Source organism: Neopsephotus bourkii, unplaced genomic scaffold (assembly GCF_033783945.1).
Source record: "Neopsephotus bourkii isolate Nb327-2 ecotype Australia unplaced genomic scaffold, CSIRO-AGI_Nbou_v1 NB_196, whole genome shotgun sequence".
NCBI classification, from domain to species: domain Eukaryota; kingdom Metazoa; phylum Chordata; class Aves; order Psittaciformes; family Psittacidae; genus Neopsephotus; species Neopsephotus bourkii.
The window spans coordinates 4,624,805-4,641,466 of NW_026900709.1; the positions used below are offsets into that span (position 1 = coordinate 4,624,805).

Genomic DNA, 16,662 nt, shown 5'->3' on the forward strand with positions numbered 1-16,662 from the left:
AACCCGTCTCCTACACTGTCCCTTAGCCTCTGAGCTGTGCTTTCAGTGACAACTCACAGTGACCTTCTGCCAGCTGGAACTTGACCACCGCTCCTGAAATATAAATCCATATCATTGACCTTGTCGCAGTCAATTCCACAAGCCAAATCTGAAACCCATCCTTCTCAATAGGAGCCCAGAACTGAACCTGTTGGCTGGATCAGATCTTTGCATTAAGCACACACAGATTATAGGAATGCCAAATACTTTGCAGGATCATATCCTTGGTTTCCATTAATTTGCAGCGCACCTTTTCAGACACAACTAAAGTAGTGAACTTCTGCTTAATTTAAAAAAAAATATAAACATACAAAATATAACAATACATCTATTTAGTATCCTGCTTTCAACAGCATGGACTTCAACCCAATCCTGCCTCAGCTAATTTGACCTAAACTCTGCTTCTTCTTGCATCTGGTTCCCCATGGCACGTTTGGCTTTCTCATCAGGATAAGCTTGGTGCCATGCACTTCTTAACATCTACCTCACAGAGCAACATGCAGTGTTTACAAAACAGAAAATACCTGCATCCTCCATTTCATGCGGGTGTTCAGATGCTCCACGTCTTTAATGACAGACCACGTATCACCAGGCTACTTTGAGAAGCTTGAGATAATATGGAAGAGCCTTAGTTCAAGCTGAGGTCAAAAATCTACAAATAGTTTTTGGATAAATTCATGAAAATGGTACATATTAAGTCACTGATACACTGAGAATACTACTGCATGTAATTTTATTACTGAATATGAGAAGGAGTACAGACAGACACATGTAGTTTCTGGGCATGCTGAAAAGCAGGTGTACAGCTGATGAACCACCGTAGATCAGTGGATAACAAACAAAACCTTATTTAGAAGGTCTGGTCCAGGTACAACATCCCTGCATCATGAGAATATATTCAAGACAGAAGGTGGACCGCAGCTGGGTCACTCAGCAGCCTATCTCTGAACTCATGGCACTTAGGAGGTGCTCAGGGATGGAAGAGTCTGACAGCTGAGGCTGAGTTTGGTTTAAGCCTGATCTCATCCCTTATCAAAGCTGGACTTTACCCTGTCCATTTAATATGGCAAAGATGTACTCCTTCCCTTCAAACTATGGACTCATGGAAAGACCCGCTGTCAAATATCCTTTCCACGAAAAAGAGAGTTCTTTTCAAGTGTCTTAAAATGATGGACAAATATTGCCTCCTGTATAATTGTTTAATGTTTCTTCCCTTTAAATGTAAATTTGTGCTGTAATCACAACTCATATTCTTACGTAGCTATTCTCAGGTAACCATAAGCAAATACTGGAAGCATTTGTATATTCATGCTTTAAACCCAGTCTGACTTGCCTAGTTTTAGCATCATATAAAAAGCTGAACATTGTATCTAGCTCTGGTATAACACACAAATTTGTTGGGGAGGAGATTGGCAGATAAATCAGGGGGTTAATATTCTGGTGCTTTTCCAGTGACACCCCCCCTGCAGAACAAACAAGCTTTCTCTAAACCAAACCAAAAGGGAAGCAGTCCATCCTCCTGGCAGCAGCACACACTGCTGGAGCTACCCTCCTATTCCCCCACAGACAGCAAAGGTGAGGAGCAGCAGGGTAAGGCCAGAGCTGGTGGGAAGGTGGCCTCTGCCCAGCTGCTCCCATGCTGCTCCCAGCCTGTGCACATAGGCACAAGCTCTGCATCCGTGGCATACCCCTGTGTGTGCTGCAACTCTTAGTGCCCAAGCACACAGTGAGGACTGGCAAAGCAAATGAGTGAAGTTTCAGTAACCACTTGGCCATTCAAGTTCTCCACAGATATTAATGGGACAGATGGAATAAGTGATTGGTCTCTAAGTGATCCAGCTTCTACTGGCTCAAACTGGAGCTTGAAGATGACATATACAGACAATAAACTCTAAAGGAGATTTACAAAGCAACAGATTATTTGGTTGAACAAAGCCAAGTTATTAGACATTTGCAAAGCCCCAAGATCACCTAAAGGCACAAAGAACTCAAGAAAGTATAAAAAAAGTTATACAGGGAAAGAGAGAGAATAAAATAAATTCCCCTAATGTACCACAAATATCAACCACCACACACTACCTACAAACCATATGTTTTTCCCATCTGTTCTGTTATCTTCAACTAAATTTATAGTATTTGGGCTATCAGAAGAATTGTCAAGCCTTAGCTGGGCAGGATTATAAAACCTAGGTGTTATTACACTTTAAAAGATATTCATTTTCCCCCTCCCCCTACCACAACAGGCACAAAATTATGCATTTCTCTTGCTGCCTCCTGGCTCTGCCACTACAGAGGATGCTGTGCCTGTTCCCAGCTACAGTAAGTGATAGGGCATCCCCAGCACCCCAGCAAGAGAACAGTCATTCTGCTTTCTGTTTTTCCTTCTGTTCTCCATCCTTCTCTCCAGGTAGGTTAAAGGGTGCTGAGGCTGCAGAGCTGCTTCCTGCGATGCTGTGAACCACCAAAGCCCACATAAGTCACCAGGGAGTGCCTAGTTCTGCCACATTGAATTCTCCAGCTGCTTAGCCAGAGTTTCAAATTTGAACCAACAGGTGTTACAGAGATCAGTGCTGTGTCCATGAAATGATAGTGCAGGCAAAGGACTAGGGCAGAACAACAGTTTGCTTCAAGACATACAGGAAGTGAAGCTCTTTGGGAAGGAAACAGTGAGGCCCCATAAGTGATCACCAGCATCATGAAATGAAAAAGGCACCTTCCTTTCCCTGCTGTCCAGCTTCATAAGCCAGAGAGCTCTGTGGGCTGCTTTTACCATTAGCGCAGCCTCCTTCCATATGCTGCATGCCTCTGAGGAAGCCAGAGCTTTTAAACTGGTCTAAGAAAAAGCACTTTTAAACTCAGCCTGGGTGACTCATAGTCCACCCTTTCACTGTTAGTCCAACAGCCAGTCTTTTAGGAAGAGCTCAGCATACTGGACATTTAAACTCCTTAAAAATATAGCCCTAGTCTTGGGAGCCATATTCCTAAGAGGTGTTATTCTATCCAGGGCACATTAGCTCTCTTCCGTACATGCAGCAAGTGTGTGCTTAAAAGCATAAACACACAGAGGAAAACCGCTTGGAAAAACCCAGCCCTGACTGTCAAGTCAAATAACAGTCCTCCATGCTGAACACTACCCCCTTCATGCACAGGACTCTCCAGTTTGTGCACTGCCTGCAATAGCTGTCTACCTCTCAGCACTTCCATCCAGAAAGTAACATGACTTGCACAGCTTCAAAAGCCTCCTAGGAAGCCCGCAGATAAATACAGTGGGTAAGATTCCAGTTTGGTTTTTCACTTGCAAAGGATTACGGTAAACGTAACAATTTTCCGCACAGAAGGTCTTTAAAGAGTGCGCAGAATTCCAATAGGTGTCTCATTAATGCCAAGTCGTGGAGCAAATGGTGCCACCCTCCTGCTGTCTGGTCCACCTGCCGGTTGCCAAGTGGTTCTCTCCAGTGTTGCCTCAACCTGCTGACTGCCAGGTGATGGTCTCCTGCTGCCCCCATCCCTGCTGTGGAGCTTGTGCTGCCTCCAGGATGTTCTCTCCTTTGCTTAAAGAGCTGATTTCTGAAACGTGCTAAACCTCAGCGTTGATCCCTAGGAGAGTCCGGCTCCCCCTTTGCCCTTAAACAGTGTGTACAGAGGATGTGCTGGCACAGCACCACCTCCCTTCTGCTTTCCAGGGTGAATGGCAGATTGCAATGCAATTTTGCTCCCAGTCTCTTTGTATTCATGACTTTCACCTGTCGTAATCAGCAGTCATTTCCAAGCCTGCCACTGTCACAGAAGAGGCAGATGAGTTCAGAAAGGAGAAGTGCTGTTTCATTCTTACAAATATTACTGCACAAAACAGGATTTGTGGTGCTGCACCACACTTCTTTTAATCTATTTTCAATAAAAGGAAGGATTAGCATCAGGGAAGTAGGAGCAGGCTACAGAGTCAGTCCCCTCCATTTCCTTCTCATAATATTGAAACAAGACTAGGTCAGGTGGAACACCAAACATCATAGAACGCCCTGGAAAGTGGTACTTCTGGCAGGCAGGCAATGTGGGCGCAAATCCCACTTCTAGGCAGTAATCTACAAACAGAGCTCTGTAAACAGTGGAGTTTGGGGTTCAGTGGCTGAGCAGAAATTATTATCAATTAAACTTGGCAATAAGCAGGAGGGCCCTTCAGAAGGTCTGCTGTTCATGAGCAAAGCTTTATTGGTAGAGAGGTTTAAGCTTTTCTTATGAAGCAATGGTTTCTTGGTACAGGTATAGCTATATGGATACAGTGTAAAATATTTCAACTCTTATAGCCAAAACTATTCATCCAATTTGATCCAAATTAATCACTGGTTTTGATTGCTCCAAAATGGCATTTGAAATGCTATAATGAAACTGATTAATCCCATTTTTAGGCAAGTTGTTTGTCTTTCGATAGCTTTATATTCAATACTGCATTCGATGTTGTTGTGTAACAAACATACTCAGTCTTTGTAAAACTGTTCCACTCTTCACATCTTCCTAAAATCTCACAAGCAAGGCTGGCCTCTTTTTCCCTAGATATATCCCTTGTAAAACCTCTAAATACAAGTCCAAACTTCATCCTTTGCAATATCTGTGTAGGGCTGATGACAGGCAGTCACACAACCAATAGAAGAGATTCCTGAGAAAGGAAGAACTCAGCTCATCTTGATCCAAGACAGAGTGCAGAGGGTTACCAAACACACCTTCACTTTTGTAAAGCAAAGAAATCTGACCCAGAACTGAGAAACATGAATCCAGAATCCATACTACGCTATTTGGGGAGAGTCACTTTTAGAGTAGAGCAGGCCATAGAAGCCACCCATGTGTGGAAAAATCAACACTTTTATTCCAAAGTTAATCCAGGATTTCAGAGATCCTTTTCTATATAAGACATGAAAGAGATCATTGTACGGGATAAGCAAAGAAACTCTTGCACAGGGGGAAAACAGCAGGCCTGCCACCCCAGGATGTAGAAGGAGGTTTGCTGTTGTTCTTTCATGTCTCCATGCTCAGGAGCACACATACATACATCTGATGCACACATGCAGGCATGCTCACTCACTTTTTCATCTGAAATCTGCCTCATCTCACTATTACTGCCTCCAAGTAAAGGAGCATGGCTGCTGATGTTGCAAGGCAGGACAGTTGGTCTGTGATCAACCAGCCAGCCAGAAAGAACAACACCACTGGGGATGCAGAGTTTTGCGTTTTCCCACATTGAATGGGGCATTAACTTCAAAGTCTATGATCCCTTAAACCTTTAACAATAATTAATAGGAGAAAGATGACTAATATTTGTGTTTGCCCTTAAACCTGCTTTGGAGGAAGAAAAAAAAAAGCTCTAAGAAAGTGACATTTTGTGCAAGCAAAGTCAACAATATTAGTTATTCCTGAATTGGTTTGTCTTAACTCCGGTGTTAATGCTTTACTTGGCCTTGTGTTCCCAAGTGGATTGCATTTAGCACTTCAGTTCCTAGAGCATGAAATATTTTACTCATAGGTCTCCCTGTGCTAACCAGAGCAAGCTGAGGGCTGCAGCAATGTCTGCCAGTTGCCATGGGCTACTGCGGCCCTGAGGAACTGTCAAAGCCCAAGGAAAACCAGCTCACACCATTCAGTCGTGAGTCCCAGACCCCGGGCTTGGGGACTCCAGTGTCCCCAGTGCCAGGGTATGGGATCCTGCAGGGAACCAACACACCAAGTGGGCAGATGCTTTCCTAGCCCAAGGGGAGAATCACATACATTATCTCTAGGTGTTAGCTTCATCACTGACCTCAGTAACTCAGTATTTCACTTCAGAAGGTTTGTTTTCTTCAGACATAAATAGTGTGATGGATTTTATTTTTTCTCCAGTCAGATCCATGAATTCCTCTATTTTGACAAGCAAATTTACAGTATTATTTTAAGAGGACTCCATGTTCACATCATCTCCAATGTACCACCTCAGGGAAAACTGTTAAAAATTAGGAAGCTGTTCTTTCACACCAACCAGAGGTCTGCTGAGCAAAGCCAGATTTCTTTCATCCTGTGTGTAATAGCCATACCGAGAGAAGCTGCGCACACAGAGAGTTCAGAAAGACTAAACCAGCAGAAAAGACAAACTCTGCAGTTTTTATTTGTTAGTTTTAAACAACCCCTGGAAAGAGGTGGTAAAGTTGGCAGTTTTTTCCTAAGCTCTCAGTGCAGATGCTCTCACAAGGCCTCTGTGCTCACCCAATCCTGGCATTGCTTTTTGCATGCCATAACACTAAGCCAGGTCAGCTACCCCCAAACACTGCTCACTCCCGAGCCAGGTTCAGCAGGCAACGAGAATTTGTTCAAGTCCACAGAAGTGATTATGGGGGAGTTGAATGATCTCAGAATGCCTTGTGATAAGGAGATGTTTCCTACATTGAGCTCTGCTGAGTGCTCTATACCAACAGCACAATCTAAAGCCACCCCAAATCAAGGGGAGCCTGGGCCAGAAAGCATGGAGTTAGCAGTTGCATTCCATGTTCCCTCTGTCTCACTTAAGGCAAGCTTACCACCAATATTCAAGAACAGGATGAGCCTCAGAACCCAGAAAATGGTCAGGTCCCAAACTAGCCCTGGAATCAGCCCAGATTTCAAGGGTCTTGATTTCCTCTGGAATTTTGAAGCTCCCAAATTTCTTGTTATTCTTGCCTTGTTGTAGGCATCACTTAATCTACCTTTAAATGAATGTACAAAATTAAAATTTTGTTAGATTTTGTCTGACCATTTCCAATTCCTTCACAATCAGTAATGGAGCAAAACTGAAACGGAAAATGAATGTCCCATCTTTCAGGAGAGCCCACTTCAATGGCCTAAATCCAAAAGCCACTAAACTAAATGGGAGTCCTTCGATTAGGTTCTTAACAAGTTTCAGATGCTCAGTCATTTCCATCAGTCACTTGCAGAGATGGGAATGAACTTCAAAGGGTTTGATGCAGAACTGAACTTCCAAGACTTCGGATCTGAGCATCCTGGGACTTGTAGGTATGTTTCCAATCATCTGCAGATGCAGCCTGCCATGAAATGAAACAGATCCCTAAAGGTTCTGTATTTTGCAGACAGAAAGGTCAAAAGAAAGTGTTTTGTTTGCAGATGGTCAGTGCATTCTCCCAGTGATTTTTATCAAACTCTCATACAAGCAAGTGAACCACAAAGACAGGAGCCAAACTACTGGTATTTAATGGCTCATTCTCCAACGCGGATTGGCTTATAAACATACACTGTGTTCTCATTCAGTGGTAATTTACTTTAACAATAAACTTATTGTGACTTGTATTTCCACTTCAAAGAGTTTTTATGTGGCAAATGGGAGGGACATAAGTGGGAGTTTTCCTCTGGTGAATAAAACAAAGATACAGTAAGGTGAAGAAAAAAGCTCAGTAATTATCCTCCATAGGGTGGAAGGCTATAAAATAGCAGTGCCTCAAATTATTTGCAGACATGTCCACATTTGAAAGACATAAAATCTTTTAGAGGATAACACACCTGTGCCACGGGTAATTGCCCCCACTTGCAAATTAGAACTGCCCAACAGATGCTTATTCCACCACACACATACAGCAAAAGTAGTAGGAAAGGCTTTGCCTCTTTGCAGAAGTGGAAAATTATTACACCCACCATAAACGTACAAATCAGCTTTGCTTGTACCTCACTCTACAGTGGCTGCTTGAGCACACAGAGCTTATCCTTGATAGGATAAACACAGATGTGAGCCAGCCCACAGGCTGCCTGGGAGGTGGGCAGGACTCAAAGACAACAAGTAAGCCTGCATCTATGGTAGGGTGCCTGTGGGACCCCATCAAGCCCCAGCACAGAGCCCTGGCTGCAAAGCTGCTACAGTGATTGCTGAGGGAGGACCAGCATACCCTATCTGAGTAACTTGATTGGACCCAGTACCCTGAGCTACAGACAAGCTTGTACCTAGGCAATTTTGAATCAGTATCCAGCGTCTTCCAGCAGGGTTTACAACCCAACTGCTGCCTGCCTGGGGCTAGCCCTGACACAGCCCTTCAATACTGCAACACACTGAGAGACAGATCCCTACAGGTCTCCAGGGCCTCACTCCCATTGGTATAGCTCAAAAAAAAAACCAACAAAACAACAACATGAGTGTCTGTGAAGAGCTGGCTCCATCATCTTCTCTTTCTATTGTTCTGTCCTTAGTGAAAACACTTTCTCTTCCTAAGAAGTCCCAGATTCCTTTAATGGCACCACCTGATTCAATCCAACCACCCATGGAGTACATGTCCCCAGCATTATCAAAGATTCGACTCTGGAAGAGCAGCCCAAAAGAACAGCTGTTTGCAAGGTGTTGGAAGGGACAAGGTCAGCCTGATTTCCACCCTGTGACACAGCTGCCTGGAAAAGCACTGACTGAAACAGTTTTTCTTTAAAAAGATTGATGCCATTTTGTTCATACCAAAATGTTTAAGGAAACATGTCGATTATGATGAAACTGTAATGAGGAAAATAGTCCAAACATTCCATTGCAATCATACCATATAGTTAATGCTACAGGAAATATTTATATTGACCATTCGCAGCCATGCATTTCCTATTTAATATGACTATTACGTTTAACGTTAAATCTAATAGAACAATTTCTAGGGAAATAATCAACATTTCCCCTGATTCACTTCACACAAGATGCTGAGATTTTCATTTTTCAATTCAATTACAAATGAACTTTAAATTTTAAACATTTATACCTCCTGCCAGCCAGGAAATTTGGCTCCTCACCACCAATAGTCAAAGGTCAGAGTGGTTCACTGGAGTTGCTGGTAGACCTCCAGCCTCTTGCTGCTGTGAGAGTCACTGGGAGGTAGACCACCAAACAGGTTATCACAGGGCAAAGCTGGTTGCTTCAGCACAGAGCAGACATGCTCAGCAGACCACAAGTGAAGAGTCAGAAACAGCATTAAGGGCCATAGCCTGCTCCAAACACACCTCTCAGTCTGCCAAATGGCTTCTCATCATGTGTAGCAATTGCAGACTTGTGTTTCACCACAGCAATTTCACCTATTTTGTTCCAGTTCTACAGTCTGTCCCTTAAGATGTTCCTGTTCTCTTCTATCTGCTGAACAGCTGGTGATCTTCATCCTGCATGTGTCACATACATTTTATGTATGTTATTAAAACCAAACCCCATTTAGCCAAGTATACTTGAAGATACATCACTGAAAGCACCGTGTTAATTCGTAGCCTAAGCAGCACCAGCCAGGAGAGTGGTGGCACCTAGAGAAATGCCACTACTGAAGTGTGTTAGATCTGCCATATATGACATGTTTAATTTGCTGTTCATTTCTTGTGCTTGCTCTGCGCTTTAAGTGCCTACTTGCAAGCTTGAGCTCTTGAGGTAAGGAGCTTCTTGATGTGCCCCACAGCTATACAAACATGTTATTAGAGAACTCTGCCTAAAAGGCTGTTCTGACATAACCTATGCCATCTTTCTTAAGCACAGCATTCATTTAAACATATCTTTCTACATATATAAAGTATATATATATCTACAGATACTTCTGTAAGAGTATGTCTGTGTAGATAACCACTGTCATAATTTAGTTCAGCAAAATGTGTCTGGGATTTTGTATCTGTTTCCAGCCCTGATGGTGGACACATACATAAATGTGTTTGATCAGAGGCACTAAAAATATGTTTAGAGCAAACGCTTGAAGAATAGCCACTGAAGCCAGCCACATTCTTTCCTAAGAGCCCATCACACTTTCTTCCTTACCTTCTAGTTGACTTCAAGCAATTTTCTGAAATGCCAAGTACATTTTCCTCCATCACTCAATTTTAACTTGCACTTGTTTAAACCACATACTGCTAAGCTGTCCCAGTTACTGGAGGGGTAGGAAGAGTGCATAAAACAGAAGCCCAGTGCACATGAAAGCCAGAGACCAGGAGGCATTTTGAGGGGCTTCTCCTCCAAAGTCTGTAATTCTTAAAACTACATTTTGGTGGGCCTGAATTTTAGTTTAACAATAGCCGGGCTTAAAAATACTGATATTACCAACTGAGAATTGTTTTCAACATTATGATGTAAAATAAACAGCTTTGCCTTATAACCATAATCTTTGTGCACTGCATGCAGTACCCATCATAAAAAATTCAACTGGATTAGGAAATTCAAGACTCAAAGTGGGCTGAATAAAAGATGTAGTGAATTTCCTGGTATTTGCAGGGTAATTCAAGCAGCTTCTTTTCTCTTGCTTCACCAAAAGACTGTGACTATGCTGAGACCCCACAAATCTAGTAGCATAAAGGAGATTTCCAACCAAACCACATATATACAATGATTTGGACAATCCCAGGTCTGCCTTGGACAATCGCAGGTCTGCTTTGGACACACTGAAGGCTGACAGCTCCCTTCCAGATTTTTCCAGATCATACTTTATTTTGCCCAGGAGGGATATGAAAACCATGCCTTCTGTTTTACTTGCTTTACTGCGCAAACTTCTGTGCTACCTTTGACACTGTTGAAAACAAGAAGCCATCCACAAGCAGTAAGGATGCTAATAAAGGCATCACTACTGTTTGTGGGTGCAAGCAGCATGCCAGTCTGTCAAGACATTGTCTGCAGTGGCCTACACTGACCATGAAATGATATTGCACATTATTTTCCTTCCTATCTGCACTTCCGACTAATCATGACAATCTACAAGGAAGTGAGGCATAACACCTAAATGTTATTATCCTAAATTTTGTGTTTTCTTTGAAAGGTAGAAATAATAAATTGAAAGCCTCAAAAACAACTGGGTCTTGAATTAATTCTCCATCTCTACACACACATATGGGCTGTTTTCTCCATTTGCAGTGCTGGGAGAACTTACTTTATTAGAGTCACCATTGTAATCAAGATTTTCCCTAAAGATGTCCCCAGTCTTTTGCTGCTGGGAACACACACTCTTTGTAACACAAAGAGGTTAACAGTGCTACCCAGCTGACCTGCAGTCTGTCCTGCACATTTTCCATGGTTTATTCTCCTCCTTGCTGATCTCAAAAGTTGAGATACCAGCACTATGACTGCTGCAGTGAGTATCCTCTCCTATGCCCATTCACTCTTCAAGCAGTTGGCAAAATAGACATTACTGCATATTTGTGCTGGAGTCACATAGCCCATGGTTTACTTTCTAGCATCATGCCAAACACATCACAGGAACTGGCACTATGAGCAGCAGAGGCAGAGCAGCTCCTAACCAAAATGGCTCCCTCTCAAACAAGAGTGCTGAGCTAGGGAACAGATCTAGCTTATTTTGTCCCCAAATTGCCATATACCTCAGGGGCTAAATGCCTCCCTGCCCCAACTCAAGCCACTGCATCTTTGCCTGACAGCTCTGTTAGCTGAATACAGCCTGCACTTCCTACCCAGTTGTGGCCAGTCCACTCTCCCTCCCTGTTAGCATACAGCCACTCACTTCCCCCTGCCAGGACACACTGGCAGTTGTGACTGCAGCCCTGAAGGGCAATGGCAGCAATTGAAGCTAGTGTGTTACCACAGAAAGCAGAAGCAGCACCTTAGGGTACAGCTCAGATGCTGGCATGGCTTCACCCAGTACTCATTTAGTGCACTGTACCTGGGCTTTTTCTTGTTCTCACTTGACCCATAAAATAATGCTCATCTTTCATTTTCGTAAGAAAAGTTCATGCTACTGTTTGAATAATATGGGGCAGAGGCTTTTGCATACCTGTTCTGGCAGCTCACCCTAGCCTGACGTGGCTATTCAAGCCACACTTCTGTTGTTTCTGGTCCTCTGGCTTTGAACTTACAGTTATTCCTGTGCCATTGAGACTGGTTGGCTTGAGCACAGGAGTTGCAAGGGGTCTCTAATCTGGCAAATGAAAAGGGAAGACTTAAAGGAGATGTTACCAATGCTTCTACCAGGCCTCTGGATTGAAGATAGCAGAGTATGCAATCAAGGGGTTTTGCTTACCACTGGCAGCTCCAATCCAGTGGGCACAGTCTTCCACAATAAAAAAGAGGCAATGGCTCAATTTAGATTACCCTGCTGCTGTCTGTGCTTCCATGTGCTACCCCTGTGTTAAGTGTGCCAAGAAGCTAATGAGCTCCTGTAGCTAATGTGGCCATGTAAGCTGCAGCTTAGAAACACCCTGAGGCATACTTGTGCCTCAGTTTCTCTGTAAATATACCCTATCTGTAATAGTTCTTTCCTAAACTATACTTGCAACTGAAAGTTGCTGAGATAACAGGAAATGGGGGTGTAGGAGTACAGCAGTGACATGTTCTACAGCTGACCCAGGAACTCCAGGGTAAAGGTATGAACCACCAGTGACTGATGAAATTAGCTTAATCATTAGGTCTGAATGTATGAATGCTGTAGTAATAGAACAATCCCAGTTTCTAATGTATCTTCCACTTCCACAGAAAGCTTAACCTAGCATTGACGCCAGTGATACAAGAAATAGGTGTTCTTTCTGGGAAATGTCCAGCAGCAGAGGCCAACTGTGACTCTGCCATTTAGAAAGACACGCTGTCTGTAGGAGGAGAGAGGAGTACTTGTACAATTAGGTGAACATTTATTTTCTGCATCTTTAAACTCTGGTACACTGTATCAGAAGACACCCCAGCCTAATTGGGTCTCTGTGTGAAGTACGTAGCCTCCCAGTTAATAAGTTACTTAATAGCTCATAAAGTGCCCTCTAGGCTCCCCTCAAACTATAACCATTCCCAGGCAGCAAACCAAGCACTTATCACACTTACAGACAGTTTTAATATCAAAAGTCAGAAAGCAGAAGAAAGACTAAATAATTAAATTCTTTATACTTTTTGTTGAGGGGTAGGGTGAAAGCTGGGTGTTCTGTCTGTATGTTAGGGGACAGGCCCTTTTAGACTGCTTTTTCCTTTGGTCATTAAAATGCAGAGAGACAATAAAGCTGTGTAATCATCCTGTAACACTTCAGCACAAGTATTACACCAGGATCTTCTGCTGAGTTAAAACAACACCCAAGATTTTCCTGGATGTTAGGCACAGCCATTGACAGTTCACATAGACTGCAGCAGGAGCCCAGCACAGCAGAAGCTAAGCTTGGCTTCCTCTGGATCAAAGGGCACAATCCTTTGGCACCACAATGCCAGCTAAAGTGTCTAGATGGACTTTGAAATATGCCAGAAAATGTGAAAGTTTTCAAATTAACTTTTATGCTACATCCCACTCAGCTGGTGTAGAGTGCATTAAATGCTACCATGAAGTGTGTCAGAACATACTCCATAGAGGACATTTAATGTTAACATCTTCACTTACAGGGTCACTGGCAATAACAAGTGGTTATCTAAGTGACTGATGACCCAAGCCTCTGGCACAAAGGTTGTTATTTCTTTTGTATCTGTGGTTATTTCCTACTAATAATGCATGTGTTTCTTTCCTCATACATAAAGCCTAAGAAATCTATTAAAATGACAGTATTTGAACAATAGTAGAATACAGTGCAGTTATGAACTATAAAAAAAATATGAATTAGTAAGAATTTGAAACTATCTAGCATGTACTCTTATGGATTTATCATTCTATCCTAAAGGGCTTTATTCCAGGAGAGATTTGGTCCAAATGAATATTAGTGACTTGCAGATGTGCAATGTATGCCTTAGCTAGTATACCAAATCATGAATGAAATCTTGGCAGGGAATACAGTGCACGTATTGGAAGAAGGTTTTCCAGACAATTGCGATTTCAACAGTTATATTAGATTTATAAAATACTTTAAGAGGCAACATTTCTTCATGGTGCATCCTTGTTATTTTCCATAGATTCAGCACTGCATGCAAAGCATACATTACAAATTACGCATGCTCATGAGCCAGCAGCTTATAAGTAAATGTATGTTCTCTAACAAATATAGACATTATATTTGTGTATATTTGTGCTTGTAGGCACACATTTTGCACTATTTGGTGTTCCTTAACTTTCTGAAGATCTAAGGTTGTTTTCACAAGAGAATTAAATACCTTTTTCAGTAATAATCCCTCCTTCCCCCCAGCTTTCTGGAGAATTTTGTTAACCTATTTTGTTTATTCTTGCTGCCAAGCCATAAAACTCACACAGTTAAGGCAGTATTAAGGTGACTTTTGTCATTTTTGTTTCCACAAGAGGCAGCTCCATTGACCCAAGAGCCTCCAAGGCAGTATCACTTCACTCAGGTTAGCATGCATGGCTGTGCTGCTTGCTGCAGAGAAGACCTCTAGGGCTGGCATTTCGGCATTCTGCCAGCAATGACATCATCCCCCAGCTTACAAGAGCCTTGTAAGCTTGGTTTGGGCAGAGCAGATCTAGACAAGTGCTGATGCGCAGTCAGACACAAGAGCAAGACAGAACACTGTTCCACCACAGGCTCACAGAAACACAGTACCCCGCATCCCTGCAAATGTGGCTCTGGAGCCCAAGTACACTCACTTGGAGAAGTACATGCCCCTGGTACAGTTCCCAGGAGCTGCTTTTTCACTCCTTCTGCATAGGACTGTTTTAACACTCACACTTTCAAAGTTCCTTTTACCCTTGCAGCAACAAGAATTAGCTGGAGGCAACTGGTTACTCACTGACCTCTGATCCCACACATACAACTGCCTGTGCTTTGCACCCACACCAACTCAGGCCAAGCTGTGGCTGTGCAGGCTCATGGAAGGCCCCGCTCCCAGTCCTGTATGGCTGCAGAGTGGAAGGAGTACCTGAGCTGGAGGAGGTCTGCAGAACCTCACCATGCAGGGTGACTTTTGCCGAGGAAATAAACAGGTTGGCTTTAAAAGCATGCTATTAGATGATTCTGTTCTAAAAGCATCATGATACATTTAACCAAGTTGACAGAACAGGAAGAAAACAAGAAAACAAGAAAACAAACTCAAGGCAAACTGCATTTGATCTGGAAATTATTAATATTTGAGACAATAAAGACAACCTCATTGAATACTATTTGCATAGATTCCCTCCTCGGAGCCAAACCACACTTTAAAGAACTTCATCTTGAAAGAGCACTGCCGAGTTGAAACAGAACTACTACCATGACTAGAGGGCTGTGGTGCCAAAAGATGTCAGATTGAACACGAAACAGAATTTTCATTCTTTTGTGTACTCCATAAATATTAACAACTTGACACCCCATAATGAAAGCAAAATGCACTTAAGCACGGGCAGAAAAACCAAACTAGCCAACTATTCTTCTTTTAGGATTACAATTGAAAATTAGTTGTAGAGGTCAGAGTTTTCCAGCATAACTGTAGGTTGGGATTAACTCTATGGACATTGTGAGTGCATAGGAGGAGAATTTAGCCTTGCATGGTGCAGGAGGATTGCAAACACCATGAAACAGGCACCCCATCCTTCCAGGGCTTTGCTGGATGGAAGCAGCTGCCCAATCCTTAAGTCAGCCAACTGGCCTCAGCCCACACTCAAGGCCATGAGCAGAGAGGAGAGGTGCAGCACAGGACTATGGCACTTAGCTGGCCTGCTGAGCACCACTCCTGAAGGAACCTCACACCTGCTGTGGTCCAGAGGCACACGATTACCTCCTCACATCCATGTGATGTACTGACAAAGTTTGCAAGTCACACAGAAAAGAAGCTTCAATTGCTGGGAAAGAAGTGACGGGGAGAGCACAGCAGACAGGATTTGGTGCGATGCATTGCTTTGATCCTATCAGTTGAGCATTTGCCTACCAATTCTCACTTTGCTCATTTATCTGATAGAAGGCTCTCTAAGTCTATAGCAAAAAAACCCCAAACCAAACCAAAACCAAACCCCAAAATCTCATAATTAAATCACAAAAGGTTTGTGTCTTGGTGCCCATGTCCATCAAAAACTTTTCTAGGCAAGAACTTCCATCAAGACCTGTGACAGAAAAGAAGCACTAACAGGGAGGTTGGGAGTATGTAGACTCCACAGGGGTGCATTTGGTTTGGCTCCACAAAATACTTCTATATATGGTTTGAAGAGAGCCAAAAAGGGCAGGAAATTGCCTGTGTGTGCATAAAGTAGTAAATGGTGAAGTATTTTTTCGATTTATTCCCCCCTCTGCAGACCAGCAAAGGCTTTTGCATACACTATCAGGAAAGAAACATATTTACAAATATTTAGGTTATTGCATAACAAAGTGAAAGCCAGTTCTAGCACTGAGAAGCGCACAAGTCACAGAAATACAGTCCTGTAGTACCTTGCTGCTCCTCTTATGAATAAAATTAAAAAGCAGAACATTACTACCATCACATATTTTCTTCCACCAGTTTTAGAGCCAGCTTCAGAAGCCAAAGTGGGAATTAAAGGGGCAATGGTGCATCAGGAAATTAAAGTGATCCTAAGCACAAATATCTCAACTTTTGACTCCTTCTATATGCCTGCTCTTTGCTTACCACAGTTTCATTTGCTGTGTCTGAGGCAAGAGGAAACTAACCTTACTGAGGGCCCTGGACACCAAGATGAATAATAGCTTCCCCCAAGGAAAGCTCCTACTTGACAGTGAGGGCATGCACAATGCTTTGTTTGCAGGCTCCTGTTGCACGGAATCAGGGCCTGTCTGAGCTCGAAGTTGTTAATGCTTCCACATCCTCCTCCAGCACAGGAGGAAAGCACTGTTGAGTCTGTCCTACCATCTCCT

The 16,662-nt window shown here is 42.9% G+C and overlaps 1 long non-coding RNA gene across 1 annotated transcript in view; it reads right to left on the minus strand.

The window, feature by feature from the left end:
* LOC133224290 (uncharacterized) overlaps positions 1 to 16,662 on the minus strand; it is a 67,948-nt gene that overhangs the window by 37,154 nt on the left and 14,132 nt on the right. The gene's annotated exons all lie outside the window — the stretch shown is intronic.